Here is a 13,492-nt window from a genome sequence, read left to right as displayed (position 1 = left end):
TAGAGAGGGTGGGTCAAGTTATTAAAGCAGAAAAATCGAAGGAAGGCAATTATCCACTCCCGACTCAGGGAGGTAGTGACGATAAATAACAATACAGGACTCTTAAGATGCCCTATTACTGGAATGAATAATAAAAAATTACAGGGAATGTCACTGCAGTATTTTGGATGAGGAAACGTTATACAGGAGAGGCCCTGCTGCCGCTTTGTTGACTTTAGATAAGTTCTGCCTGATCGCACGTTCCCCGTGACGTCCACAATCTATTTGGATATCTTCCCTATCAACTTTCGATGTTCTTTTATGCACCTAACATAGTGACCACCGGTAACAGGGAATCCTCGTTCGATTTCGGAGAGGGAGCCTGATAAACTGCTACTACTTCAAAGCAAGGCAGCATGAGTTGCGGGCCTGCAGGTGAGCTGACCCTGTAAAAGATTTTAGGTTCGGGCCTGCTGGTGAGCTGACCCTGTTAAACATTATATGCGATGGCCTGCAGCTGAGCTGACCCACTAAAAAGTTCTATGTGAGGGCCTGCATGTGAGCGGACCCTGTAAAAGATTTAAGTCGCGGGCCTGCATGTGTCACGGGAAGTACGGGGAAAGAAAGACAACCAAAGGGAACCACAGCTAAACAACAACAGACTAGGCCCCAAATCTAGGGAACGAAGAGGTCACCTCCTAGCAATCCCTGATAATCTCCCTAAGCTGCTAACAACATGTGCAAATCTCAAAAGATAGAAATGCACATGCACAGGAACCTAACTTCCAAACTGAAGGAGCTAGTGTCTCCCTGAGGCCTAGTCATAACAGACACGCCAAGAAAAGGGATAAGGACTTAGCTTGAGACGTAACTGGAACAGGAGAACCACCACACAAGCAGAGCACTCCACAGAAGAACTCAGCCGCAGGGAAACAAGTGAGAGGCGGAACATATAAAGAGCAACCTGACTGATAATGAGCAGCATCTGCGAAGTGGTGGAAACCTGTCAGCAACAATGAAAACAAGAGAGATCTGTCATATAGACTCCTGATTCTTCCGTCTATCTGAACTTCTAAGATCTCTCCCAGGGCCGGCGGTGACAACATGTGAGCTGACCCAGTAAAAGATTCAAGTTGCGGGCCTGCAGGTCAGCTGAACCAGTAAAAGATTTTAGGTGCGGGCCTGCTGGTGAGCTGAGGTGGAACCTACAAACCCAACTTGAATTTGATGGCTGCATTAATCTGCAGGTGACCGTGATACAGCTCCACAGATTGTTTCCATCTGCATCTTTCTAAGCAATCTGTGGCCTTAGTCTTTTATCCAGACTCAGTCATTGTGCCACTATGTGGCCTCCTCATGCTGCCATCTCCACACCATGTCAGCTTGCCACTCATTTTTATCACCATGCTGTTGCTGATGCTGCTTAAAAGGCCTTAAACTGATCACCAGGCCCACAATTTAATTAAGGTTTTGTAATCGATAAACCCAACTTGCTTTTGTGGGCTGCATCAGTGGCATAGCTAGAATTGACTGGCCCCCACAGCAAATTTTTGAATGGGGGCTCCATCCTACAGTAATTTTTTAGCGACTCCTTCCTTTCATGCCGCCCCCATTCTTGTGGCTAGTAAAGATCGCTCTCTCTCAGACCAGGGCCGGCAGCTGTTGCATCAGTTTTATACACTGTCAATGCATATAATTTCATTGTGTAACACTGTTGAGAGGTCCCTGACCAAATCCCTTAGTCCTCCTCCTCCTGGATAGGCCCCTTCTGGGTCAGGGCCCCAAAGCTGCAGCTTCCCCTATAGCTACGGCCCTGGTCTGCATTAATCTGCAGGTGACCATGATATAGCTCCACAGATCGTTTCCATCTGCTTCTTTCTAAACCAGGCATGCTCAACCTGCGGCCCTCCAGCTGTTGTAAAACTACAACTCCCACAATGCCCTGCTTTAGGCTGATAGCTGTAGTCTGTTCAGGCATGCTGGGAGTTGTAATTTTGCAACAGCTGGAGGGCCGCAGGTTGAGCATGCCTGTTCCAAACAATCTGTGGCCTTAGTCTTTTATCCAGACTCAGTCATTGTGCCACTATGTGGCCTCCTCATGCTGCCATCTCCACGCCATGTCACCTTGCCACTCATTTTTATCACCATGCTGCTGCTGATGCAGCTTAAAAGGGCTTAAAGTGATCACCAGGCCCACAATCTAAGGTTTTACGCACAAAACCAAAGTTAAAAGAAATAAAAAAAATAATCTATTTTATAGGAAAAATAGATTGAAAACATTCTTTCCTGTATATTTACTTTTATATAAAGTGCAAGTGCTGCCAAAAGTTACAAGGGAGAGGCACTCCGATACAACCTGTATATCACATAAAGGAGGGCCTCATTCACATTGAGTTGTGGGCCTGCAGGGGAGCTGACCCTGTAAGAGATTTTAGGTTTGGGCCTGCAGGTGAGCTTACCCTGTAAAACATTATATGCGAGTGCCTGCTGCTGAACTGACGCTCTAAAACATTATATGCGAGTGCCTGATGGTGAGTTGTCGCTTTAAAACATTATATGCAAGGGACTGCTGCTGAGCTGACCCTCTAAAACATTAGGGGCGAGGGCCTGCTGGTGAAATGACCCTATAAAACATTAGGGGCGAGGGCCTGCTGGTGAGATGACCCTATTAAAAAAATTAGAGTGGAGGGAATATATACAATCTGGATGAGGAGGAGGAGGAGGAGAAAACAAGATTCAACCATATACTCTTTTTTGTGGTGGAAAAGGTGCATGGGAATACACTACAGTAAATTGAGTACATTATAAATTATAGATTGAAATTGCCTTTATGTTCATCATCAGCTCAGCTGTTCTCTGGTGGAGTTGAGAAGTCAGGGGCAATCCAGGCTTTGTTCATTTTTATCTGAGTCAACCTGTCAGCATTGCTAGTGGACAAGCGGATACGCTTATCTGTTATAATGCCACCAGCAGAACTAAATACACGCTCAGACAAAACGCTGGCGGCAGGGCAGGCCAGCACATCCAAGGCGTAGAGCGCAAGTTCGTGCCATGTGTCCAGCTTGGACACCCAGTAGTTGTAAGGCACTGAGGGATAATTTAGGACGCTGACACAGTCTGCTATGTATTCCTTCACCATCTTCAAAAACGTTTCCCTCCTTGGCCGCGCTTCAGGGTGAGGTTGCTGGTGGGGTGTCCCATGCCTTGGAGAGTTCGGCCCTTCATTTGTTGGAACTGCTGTGTGTTCCCCTTGTCTCCCTTCCTCGGTTGCCTAAGGAAGTAAGGACTCTGCCGCCAGCGTTGTCAGATGGAAAATTTTTGGAGCAATCTCTCAACAAAGTACCTTCTGGTATTGCACAGTTTTACTCGTCCTCTCCACCACAGGAATGAGAGATGAGAAGTTCTCTTTGTAGCGGGGGTTGAGAAGGGTGAACACCAAGTAATCCGTGTTATCTAAAATGCATATAAAGCGAGGGTCGCTGGAAAGGCAGCTTAACATGAAGTCAGCCATGTGTGCCAGAGTACCAACAGGCAAGATGTCGATGTCGACATCAGAATGACTATCCATCTTCTCATCCTCCTCTTCTGCCCATCCACGCTGAACAGATGGAATTAAAGTTCCATGGTTACTACCCTCTGTAGCAGAGGCAACTGTCTTCAGCTCCTCCTCCTCTTCATGGTCCAATTTGCGCTGAGAAGACGAACTGAGGGTGGGCTGGCTATCACCCTCTGTAATGTCCTCCCCCATTTCCTCATCTGCCACATTCAGAGCGTCGTCCTTAATTGTGAGCAGCGATCATTTGAGTAGACACAGAAGTGGGATGGTTACGCTGATAATAGCGTTATCGCCACTAACCATCTGTGAAGATTCAAAGTTTTTTAAAACCTCAGAGGTCTGACATCAATGCCCACTCTTCGCTTGTGAATAGTGGCAGTTGACTCTAAAGGCGACGACCATGTTGCAGCTGGTATTCCATAACTGCCCTCTGCTGCTCACAAAGCCTGGCCAATATGTGGAACGTAGAGTTCCAGCGCGAGCTCACATCGCACAACAGTCGTGAGCTCGAAGCCACAAGCGCTGCTCCAGCATTGACAGACCGGCTGAAGCTGTGGACGACTTGGGCACACACGTGGCGCTCCTTCACTAGTAGCTCTGGCAAATTGGGGTAGGTTTTGATAAACCGCTGAATCACTAAGTTTAAGACGTGGGCTAGGCATGGGATGTGTGTCAGGTTGCCGAGCTCCAAAGCCGCCACCAAGTTACGGCCCTTGTCAGACACAACCATGCCTGGTTGTAGGTTGAGTTGCGAGAGCCACAGCTTGGTTTGGTCCCTTATACCCTGCCACAGCTCTGCAGTGGTGTGCTATTTGTCCCCTAAACAGATCAACTTCAGCACGGCCTGTTGACGCTTACCCACAGCAGTGCTACACTGCTTCTAGCTAGCAACTGATGGCTGACTGCTGCTGGAAGTGAAGGAGGAGGCGGCGGAGGATGAGAAGTGGGGGTTGGAGCCAGTAATATAGCTACTGGAGGAGACCCTGATGGACATAGGGCCCGCAATCCTGGGCGTGGGTAGCACCTGTGCCATAACAGCGAACGAGTCATTCCCGGCCTCCACAACATTCACCAAGTGAGCGGTCAGGGAAATGCAGCGTCCCTGGCCACCAGCACTTGTCCATGTGTCCGTGGTTAAGTGGACCTTCCCAGTAACCGCGTTGGTCAGGGTGATGTTCTGGGACACATGCTGGTGTAAGGTGGGCACGGCACAACGTGAAAAATAGTGGCGGCTGGGGACTGCGTACCGAGGGACAGCCGCTGACATCAGTCTGCGGAAGGCCTCAGTGTCCACAAGCCTAAATGGCAACATTTCAAGGGCCAGTGATTTCGAAAATTGTGCATTTTGTGCTATGGCCTTTGGGTGGGTGGGTATTTGCGCTTGCGTTCAAATGACTGTTATGGACATTTGGACGCTGCGCTAGGACAGGGAAGTGGATGTTGTTGCTGATGGTTCATGCGAAGGTCCAGGTGAAGGGCAAGGGGCATCCGGACCTGCGCCTTCGACAGGTGATTGGCCAGCAGTGCGTAACACAGGGGAAGGGGAGGCAGTGGTGTGAAACGCAGACCCAGATTGTGGACCCAGGCTTTCGGCCCACTTGTTAGGGTGCTTGGATGCCATGTGGCGGATCATGCTAGTGGTGATGAGGTTGCTAGTGTTCACGCCCCGGCTCATTTTGGTACAGCTTAGGTTGCAACCTACCACTCTTTTGTCGTCTGCACTTTCCTCCAAAAAGCGCCATACTGCAAACGCCTACCCCTTGGCAAGGTAGATTTACGCATGGGAGTGCTCGGTGTAACGGTTGAGGGCCTGTTTGGTGTGGGCCGACTTCTCCCTTTTGCAACCCCACTGCCTCTTCCAGCCTGTTGCGGTGCTGCAGATCACTCCCCCTCTGAACTGCTGTCCTCGCTCGGCTTTTCACCTTCCCATGTTGGATCAGTGACCTCATCGTCAACCACCTCCTCTTCCACTTCCTCACTCTGCTCATCCTCCTGACTTGACCTAACCACAACCTCAGTGATTGGTAAATGTGTCTCATCATCATCCACCTCGTGAACGAATGATTGCCGTTCACCACCATCATCTTCTTGAGACTGTGAAGGCTCAAGAGGTTGGGAATCAGGGCACAATATCTCAGGTCCCTCTTCAAGCATGCTGGGCAAGAGGGCCAAATGTAATAGTGGCACTGGAAAGAGCTCCTCTGAATATCCGAGTGTGGGATCACTCGTTTGGCAAGCCTCTCCATGGTGGGAGGAAGGATGATCAGAGAGAGGAGACTCTTGGCTACAGAGACTGGACTTGGTGGAAGAGAGGGTGGTGCTTAACCGACTGGAAGCATTATCTTCAGCAATCCAACCGACCAACTGTTCGCACTGGTCTGACTTGGACAGTGTTGTCATGCACCGCCCAGCTAAGTTGGACATGAAGCTGGGTACGGTGGATTTTTTTTTTTCTGGTGCACTGGCAGCAGGCACAGTTTCATTGCGCTTAGGGCCACGGCCTCTGCGTGCACCATCAGCATCACGCCCACCTCCCCGTTCCTTAGTGCTCGCCTTCTTCATATTAATGGTTTTGTCACTAGATGTGGCGCAAATTTTTTTACAGTCCGCTAAAGACACAGTTTTCTGATGCAGGACTGTATATGTCACAGAAACACACAGAATATGGACACTATATTAGGCCAAGATTTTTGGAATTTGCCCTAAATAAACAGTTTTTGGATGGCGTACTGTATATGTCACAGAACACCACAGAATATGGACACTATTTTAGGCCCAGATTATTGGAATCTGCAGTACAGACACTGTTTTCTGATATAGTTTATATTTATATTTTTCCTTATATCTAGGCCTGACAACCACACAAGGTATTGAAGTGCAGATCACACAATTCACAAACTACACCATTGACAGCAAAAATGTGGATTATGGGAAAAAAAATATAATTTTCACTATTATTCTTCCTATCTCTGCCCCTGACACACAGAAGGTATTGCTGCACAGCTGTCACAAGTCACTACAGACACCTTCTATCGTATATAGCAAAATAATCGCTATTTCGAGAAGTATAAAAAAAAAAAAAAAAAAGCAAGTACAACATTGCACAACTAAATTGCTTGGAAATAAAGTGGTAGGAGGCCCTCAACTAGCTGGTGCCAGACGGACACAAATTGGATAAAGAAAGTAGAATTTATTTACTAAATAAGTAAAACACTAGGAGAGTGTTGCCAATTCTATAGCAATAAAAATGGTTGGTCCACCTTAAAAAACAGAAAATAAAACATCAGATAAAATACACATAAAAGTACACATAAAAATGTTGCCAGTGAGATCAGCCGCAAATGTTCGCTATATAACCCTGTATTATATTGAACAGAGGGTACCGGCAGTGAGATGTCCAAATTATAGGTACCTGGGGGTCCTGTTTTAATAGTAGATGAGAGTCAGTGATCCCAGGTATAGGAGGCACAGATCATCCGCTGCAGATGGTAGTGATGTGAATTTTAGATGTAGAATAGGTGTATAATATGGGCTGCAGCTTATACCAACAGCGTTACAGAGTATTGTTTTAACAGCGGTATTTCATGGAATTATACATTAGATATCCAGCTAGGGTAGAGAAATGATTCATTGATAACGCCGTTCATAAGTTACTTTACCCCTCCTGAAGACCCTCTGTGTCGGGTAGTGGTTCGCTGGAGGTTCTGCTCGGCGTGCGATGAACCATTCCATGTGATCGTACCAGATAATGTGATCGAAGTGAGTTCACGTAATCGATGAGGTACGTAAAGAGACTGGACTGCCTTGGATTGACATTACTGCAAAGGTGCACGCCTTTGTTAGCTTGCAAGCTCAAAAAATGAATGAAAAAACATTGCTTAAATCTAAAGGTTCAATTGGACCGGATCCATTAATTGTAGCGTTGTAATGGATGCTGATACCATAAGCGTTTCGGGGCCAAAACTTGCCCCTTCCTCAGTGGTCAGCAGCATAGTACCATCTGTGTCTTTTTATAGAGGACTTAATCTTGAAGGGAGGTGTCCATTTTGGGGGAAAGTGTCGGAAAACCTGGACTGGCTGATTTTCGGAACGGCATCCCAGAAAAATAGTAGTAGGGCTCAATCAGACCATCATTGATCAAATCTCACATATCAAAATGGATCAGAATAAAAACAAGATATAAAAGGGACTGTGTAATGTGCATCAGATACATGCAGAAAAGTATATATCACATAAATATACATAAAACAAAAGATCTGGATCGGCAGGTAAGATCACCAGACAACACTCTTACCTGCCTCTGCCACCACGACTGGAACCTGTGCCTCAGGCAGCACAGCATCTAGACCAGGGGTGGTCAACCCGCAGCTCGCGAGCCGCAGGCGGCTCCTCGGACCTTCACTTGCGGCTCTCAGAGGAGCGCGGTTTCCTCTACATATGCGGCTCGCAGGGGAGCGGGCCAGGGATGTCGCCGGTTTTCAAAATATTAGCAGCACAGGGGAGAAGGAAGAAGAAAGCAGTCCCCTCCTCCTCCCTGTGCTGTTGCCGCTGCCACCAATGAGAATGCAGAGGGGAAGAGGAGGGGAGGGGCTGTTTCCACTGCAACCAATGATGTTAACTCACTCATTTATTCAAATACAGGAGGCGGGTTCTGGCTGCAGAATCATATAGCCCGCACCTGAGAGGTTAAGTGCCGGGGAACGCAGCATAGAGGCCAGGTGTCGGCTATGTGATTCTGCCGGCACCCGCCCCCTGTATCTGTATCAAAGGTTGTCATTGGTGGCGCAGTGCACCCCCCCTCCCTTAATACATGAAGGCCCGCGTTCTGACCTGACGCTGTGCACGTCAGGTCACTATGGAGAGGTCGCCACAGTCTTCAGAGCAGCGGCAGCAGAGGTAGGATAAGCCTCCTACACAGTTTTATTTTATTAAAGTACTGATCTGGGGGTCTTATCTCACATGGGGGTAGTATGAGCTCAGATAAGACCCCCAAATCCTCATCAGACCCACAAAATAAGCCTCCCCAGTGCTCACATAAGACACTAAAAATCAGACACCCCATGCTCACATCTCCCCTATGTCAAATCACCCCTGAGGTGTAATCTGAGCATGGGGTGTCATCTGAGCATGGGGCATCATCTGATAATAAGGCGGTCATCTGAGCATGGGGTGTCATCTGAGCATGGGGCAGTCATCTGAGCATAAGGCGGTCATCTGAGCATAAGGCGGTCATCTGAGCATAAGGCGGTCATCTGAGCATGGGCGGTCATCTGTGCATAAGGGTGTCATCTGAGCATGGGGCGTCATCTGATAATAAGGCGGTCATCTGAGCATGGGGCGGTCATCTGATAATAAGGCGGTCATCTGAGCATAAGGCGGTCATCTGAGCATGGGCGGTCATCTGTGCATAAGGGTGTCATCTGAGGATGGGCGGTCATCTGAGCATGGGCGGTCATCTGTGCATAAGGATGTCATCTGTGCATAAGGGTGTCATCTGAGCATGGGCGGTCATCTGAGCATGGGCGGTCATCTGAGCATAAGGCGGTCATCTGAGCATAAGGCGGTCATCTGAGCATAAGGCGGTCATCTGAGCATGGGCGGTCATCTGTGCATAAGGGTGTCATCTGAGGATGGGGCGTCATCTGATAATAAGGCGGTCATCTGAGCATGGGGCGGTCATCTGATAATAAGGCGGTCATCTGAGCATAAGGCAGTCATCTGAGCATAAGGCAGTCATCTGAGCATAAGGCAGTCATCTGAGCATAAGGCAGTCATCTGAGCATAAGGCAGTCATCTGAGCATAAGGCAGTCATCTGAGCATAAGGCGGTCATCTGTGCATAAGGGTGTCATCTGAGGATGGGCGGTCATCTGAGCATGGGCGGTCATCTGTGCATAAGGATGTCATCTGTGCATAAGGGTGTCATCTGAGCATGGGCGGTCATCTGAGCATGGGCGGTCATCTGAGCATAAGGCGGTCATCTGAGCATGGGCGGTCATCTGAGCATGAGGGTGTCATCTGAGAAATCTTGAAACACATTGTGAAAAACAAAGATTGCCAGAATTCTCACTAAAGCTGTCTACACTACAGGTAGGAAAGGTGGTTTAAATGCATTTTTAAATGTTTGATAACTCAATTGCAGTAATACTGTCGTGTGCACGCATATTTGTGTAAACGGATAGCTTGTGGCTCCCGGCAGTCATAAGATTTTTTTTTCTGGCTCTTTGTGTCTGTAAGGTTGGCCACCCCTGATCTAGACATATGGTTAACCCTTCCGGGAAACCAGCCCCCTTTCGGTGGTATCAACATACAGGGTAACTTATAGCATACATGCAGGGACCAACACCAACAACAGCCCAGACATGTAACAACCAACAAAACGCTACACACACCCAGAACATAAACCCACACCAAACTTACAACAAGTGAGGGTAAAGGTACAAGGAGGGTACAAAAGGGAGGACAATTTATGTTCCATAAGGTGGCCCTCAAGGACTGGGCTGGAACACCCAGGCAAGGAGCAAAGCTCAAACACTTGGCAAGACTGTAGTACAACTGCACCCAGCCAGCAAGCCAAAGGTATATACAGTTGAAGAAAAAGTATGCGAACCCTTTGGAATTATATGGATTTCTGCACAAATTGGTCATAAAATGTGATCTGATCTTCATCTAAGTCACAACAATAGACAATCACAGTCTGCTTAAACTAATAACACACAAAGAATTAGATGTTAACATGTTTTTATTGAACACAACATGTAAACATTCACAGTGCAGGTGAAAAAAGTATGTGAACCCTTGGATTTAATAACTGGTTGAACCTCCTTTGGCAGCAATAACGTCAACCAAACGTTTCCTGTAGTTGCAGATCAGACGTGCACAACGGTCAGGAGTAATTCTTGACCATTCCTCTTTACAGAACTGTTTCAGTTCAGCAATATTCTTGGGATGTCTGGTGTGAATCGCTTTCTTGAGGTCATGCCACAGCATCTCAATCGGGTTGAGATCAGGACTCTGACTGGGCCACTCCAGAAGGCGCATTTTCTTCTGTTTAAGACATTCTGTTGTTGATTTACTTTACTTCGTTGTCCTGTTGCAACATCCATCTTCTGTTGAGCTTCAGCTGGTGGAAAGATGGCCTTAAAGGGATTCTGTCATCAGGTTTGGGGCTATAGAGATACGGACATGCACGGCTAGATCGCCGCTATCATGTCTGCAATATATGTGTCCTATAGGGCTGTGTGGTTTTAATTTCTTTAAAAAAGGATTTTATAGATATGCAAATGAGTGTTGAATGTGTCCAAGGGGCTGCACTAACCTTACTTGTGCCCAGCCGTGGCCAGCCATGCCCGCCTGTGAAGGAGCCCAGCACCGCCTATGTCTCCTCCTTTCATCAACGATAGATTGCCGCGAGTACGCGCATGCGCAGTGCCGGCATCAGCCTCAGGGAAAGAACTGCACATGCGCGAGCTCACGTATCGCGAGATTACGGCTATCTATCGTTGATGAAAGGAGGAGACATAGGCGGTGCTGGGCTCCTTCACAGGCGGGCGTGGCTGTGCACGGCTGGGCACAAGTAAGGTTAGTGCAGCCCCTTGGACACATTCAACACTCATTTGCATATCTATAAAATCCTTTTTTAAAGAAATTAAAACCACACAGCCCTATAGGACACATATATTGCGGACATGCTAGCGGCGATCTAGCCGTGCATGTCCGTATCTCTATAGCCCCAAACCTGATGACAGAATCCCTTTAAGCTCTCCTGCAAAATGTCTTGATAAACTTGGGAATTCATTTTTCCTTCGATGATAGCAATCCGTCCTGGCCCTGACGCAGCAATGCAGGCCCAAACCATGATGCCCCCACCACCATACTTCACAGTTGGGATGAGGTTTTGATGTTGGTGTGCTGTGCCTCTTTTTCTCCACAAATAGTGTTGTGTGTTTCTTCCAAACAACTCAACTTTGGTTTCATCTGTCCACAGAATATTTTGCCAGTACTGCTGTGGAACATCCAGGTGCTCTTGTGCAAACTGTAAACGTGCAGCAATGTTTTTTTGGACAGCAGTGGCTTCCTCTGTGGTATCCTCCCATGAAATCCATTCTTTTGTAGTGTTTTACATAGCGTAGATTCGCTAACAGGGATGTTAGCATATGCCAGAGACTTTTGTAAGTCTTTAGCTGACACTCTAGGATTCTTCTTCACCTCATTGAGCAGTGCTGAACTTTCTCCATTTATAGACAATTTGTCTTACCGTGAACTGATAAACATCAAGGCTTTTGGGGATACTTTTATAACCCTTTCCAGCTTTATGCAAGTTAATAATTCTTAATCGTAGGTCTTCTGAGAGCTCTTTTGTGCGAGGCATCATTCACATCAGGCAATGCTTCTTGTGAAAAGCAAACCTAGAACTGGTGTGTGTTTTTTATAGGACAGGGCAGCTGTAACCAACACCTCCAATCTCATCTCATTGATTGGACTCCAGTTGGCTGACACCTCAGTCCAATTAGCTCTTGGAGATGTCATTAGTCTAGGGCAGGGGTCAGCAACCTCCGGCACTCCAGGTGTTGTGAAACTACACATCCCATCATGCACACTTGCTTGGCTGTTCTCTGAACTCCCACAGAAGTGAAAGGAGCATGCTAGGAGTTGTAGTTTCACAACAGCTGGAGTGCCGGAGGTTGCTGATCCCTGGTCTAGGGGTTCACATACTTTTTCCACCTGCACTGTGAATGTTTACATGGTGTGTTCAATAAAAACATGGTAACATTTAATTCTTTGTGTGTTATTAGTTTAAGCAGACTGTGTGTTGAGATTCGAACCCGTGACCAGCCACATCCCAGGCGGTAGCCCTGCTTACTAGGCTACCATCCTCTCTGGACATTACTCCCTGAAACCTATTATGTAACCTCAGTCTTGCCAAGCCTTGCTCATCACCCTTGATTCCCCACACCTGGTACTTCCCTATATAAGTCCAGCCCCTTGCACTCTAGCTTGCTGATTATTGAGCTCCTGAGCCTTGATCAAGCTTCTCCTCATCTGCCGCTCCTGCTGCTACTGAAAGTCCACTGCTGACCAGGAATTGCCTACCGACTACTCTTCTGCTTGTCCCTACCTACTGAACTGCTACCACCGTTGCCATCCCGATTGTCAGACCACGCTTACTGCCGCCTGCTCTGACCCACCGCCTGCCTACCGACTACGCCTCTGCCAGACTTCCTGCACCTACTACCTGCCTGCGGTCCTTGCCACTGGGCTCCACTCCTACCTCCAGCCAGCGGTCCTCTGACTCAGGTGAGCCTGTAGGACTGTTACAGAATAATCAGCCCCACTATGGAGTCCGCAATGGCCACTCTGCGTAAGCAGGTCTCCGAACTTCAAGAATTTGGTACTACATATCAGGAGAAATTTGCCCAGCTCCAAGGCGTAGTCTAAAGCCAACAGAGGGAGATTATTGAACTACAGAGGCAACTCCTGGACGTCCGCAGCGCGCCCGCAGACACCCGCATGCCACTCCCATCAAGATTCAGCGGCGACAGACGCCAGTATCGGGGGTTTCTAAACCAATGCCGCATCTATTTTCAGATGTACCCGGCCCCCTTTACCACCGAGAAAAAGAAGGTGCTATTCGTGGTCAATCTCCTGACGGATGAAGCATTAGCATGGGCATCACCATACGTGGAGACTAACAGTCAGCTCCTGGATAACCTAAACAACTTCATCACTGCCATGAGCCAAGTCTTCGATGACCCCAACCGCTGTGCGACAGCCGAGGCGCGACTACATGGTCTGCGGCAAGGGAGACGCTCCGTCGCCGAATACACCGCCGAGTTTCGCCGTTGGGTCACGGACACCACCTGGAACCCAGCGGCACAGAGAAGCCAATTCCGGCGAGGCCTGTCAGAATTAATAAAGGACGAACTCGCCAGAGTTGAGGCCCCGGACGATCTGGATG

The 13,492-nt window shown here is 48.0% G+C and overlaps 1 protein-coding gene across 1 annotated transcript in view; it reads right to left on the bottom strand.

Annotated features, from left to right (window-relative positions):
* MUS81 (MUS81 structure-specific endonuclease subunit) overlaps positions 1 to 13,492 on the bottom strand; it is a 499,563-nt gene that overhangs the window by 130,600 nt on the left and 355,471 nt on the right. The gene's annotated exons all lie outside the window — the stretch shown is intronic.

Source organism: Bufo bufo, chromosome 10, assembly GCF_905171765.1.
Source record: "Bufo bufo chromosome 10, aBufBuf1.1, whole genome shotgun sequence".
NCBI classification, from domain to species: domain Eukaryota; kingdom Metazoa; phylum Chordata; class Amphibia; order Anura; family Bufonidae; genus Bufo; species Bufo bufo.
This window is presented reverse-complemented; position numbering and strand designations above follow the sequence as displayed.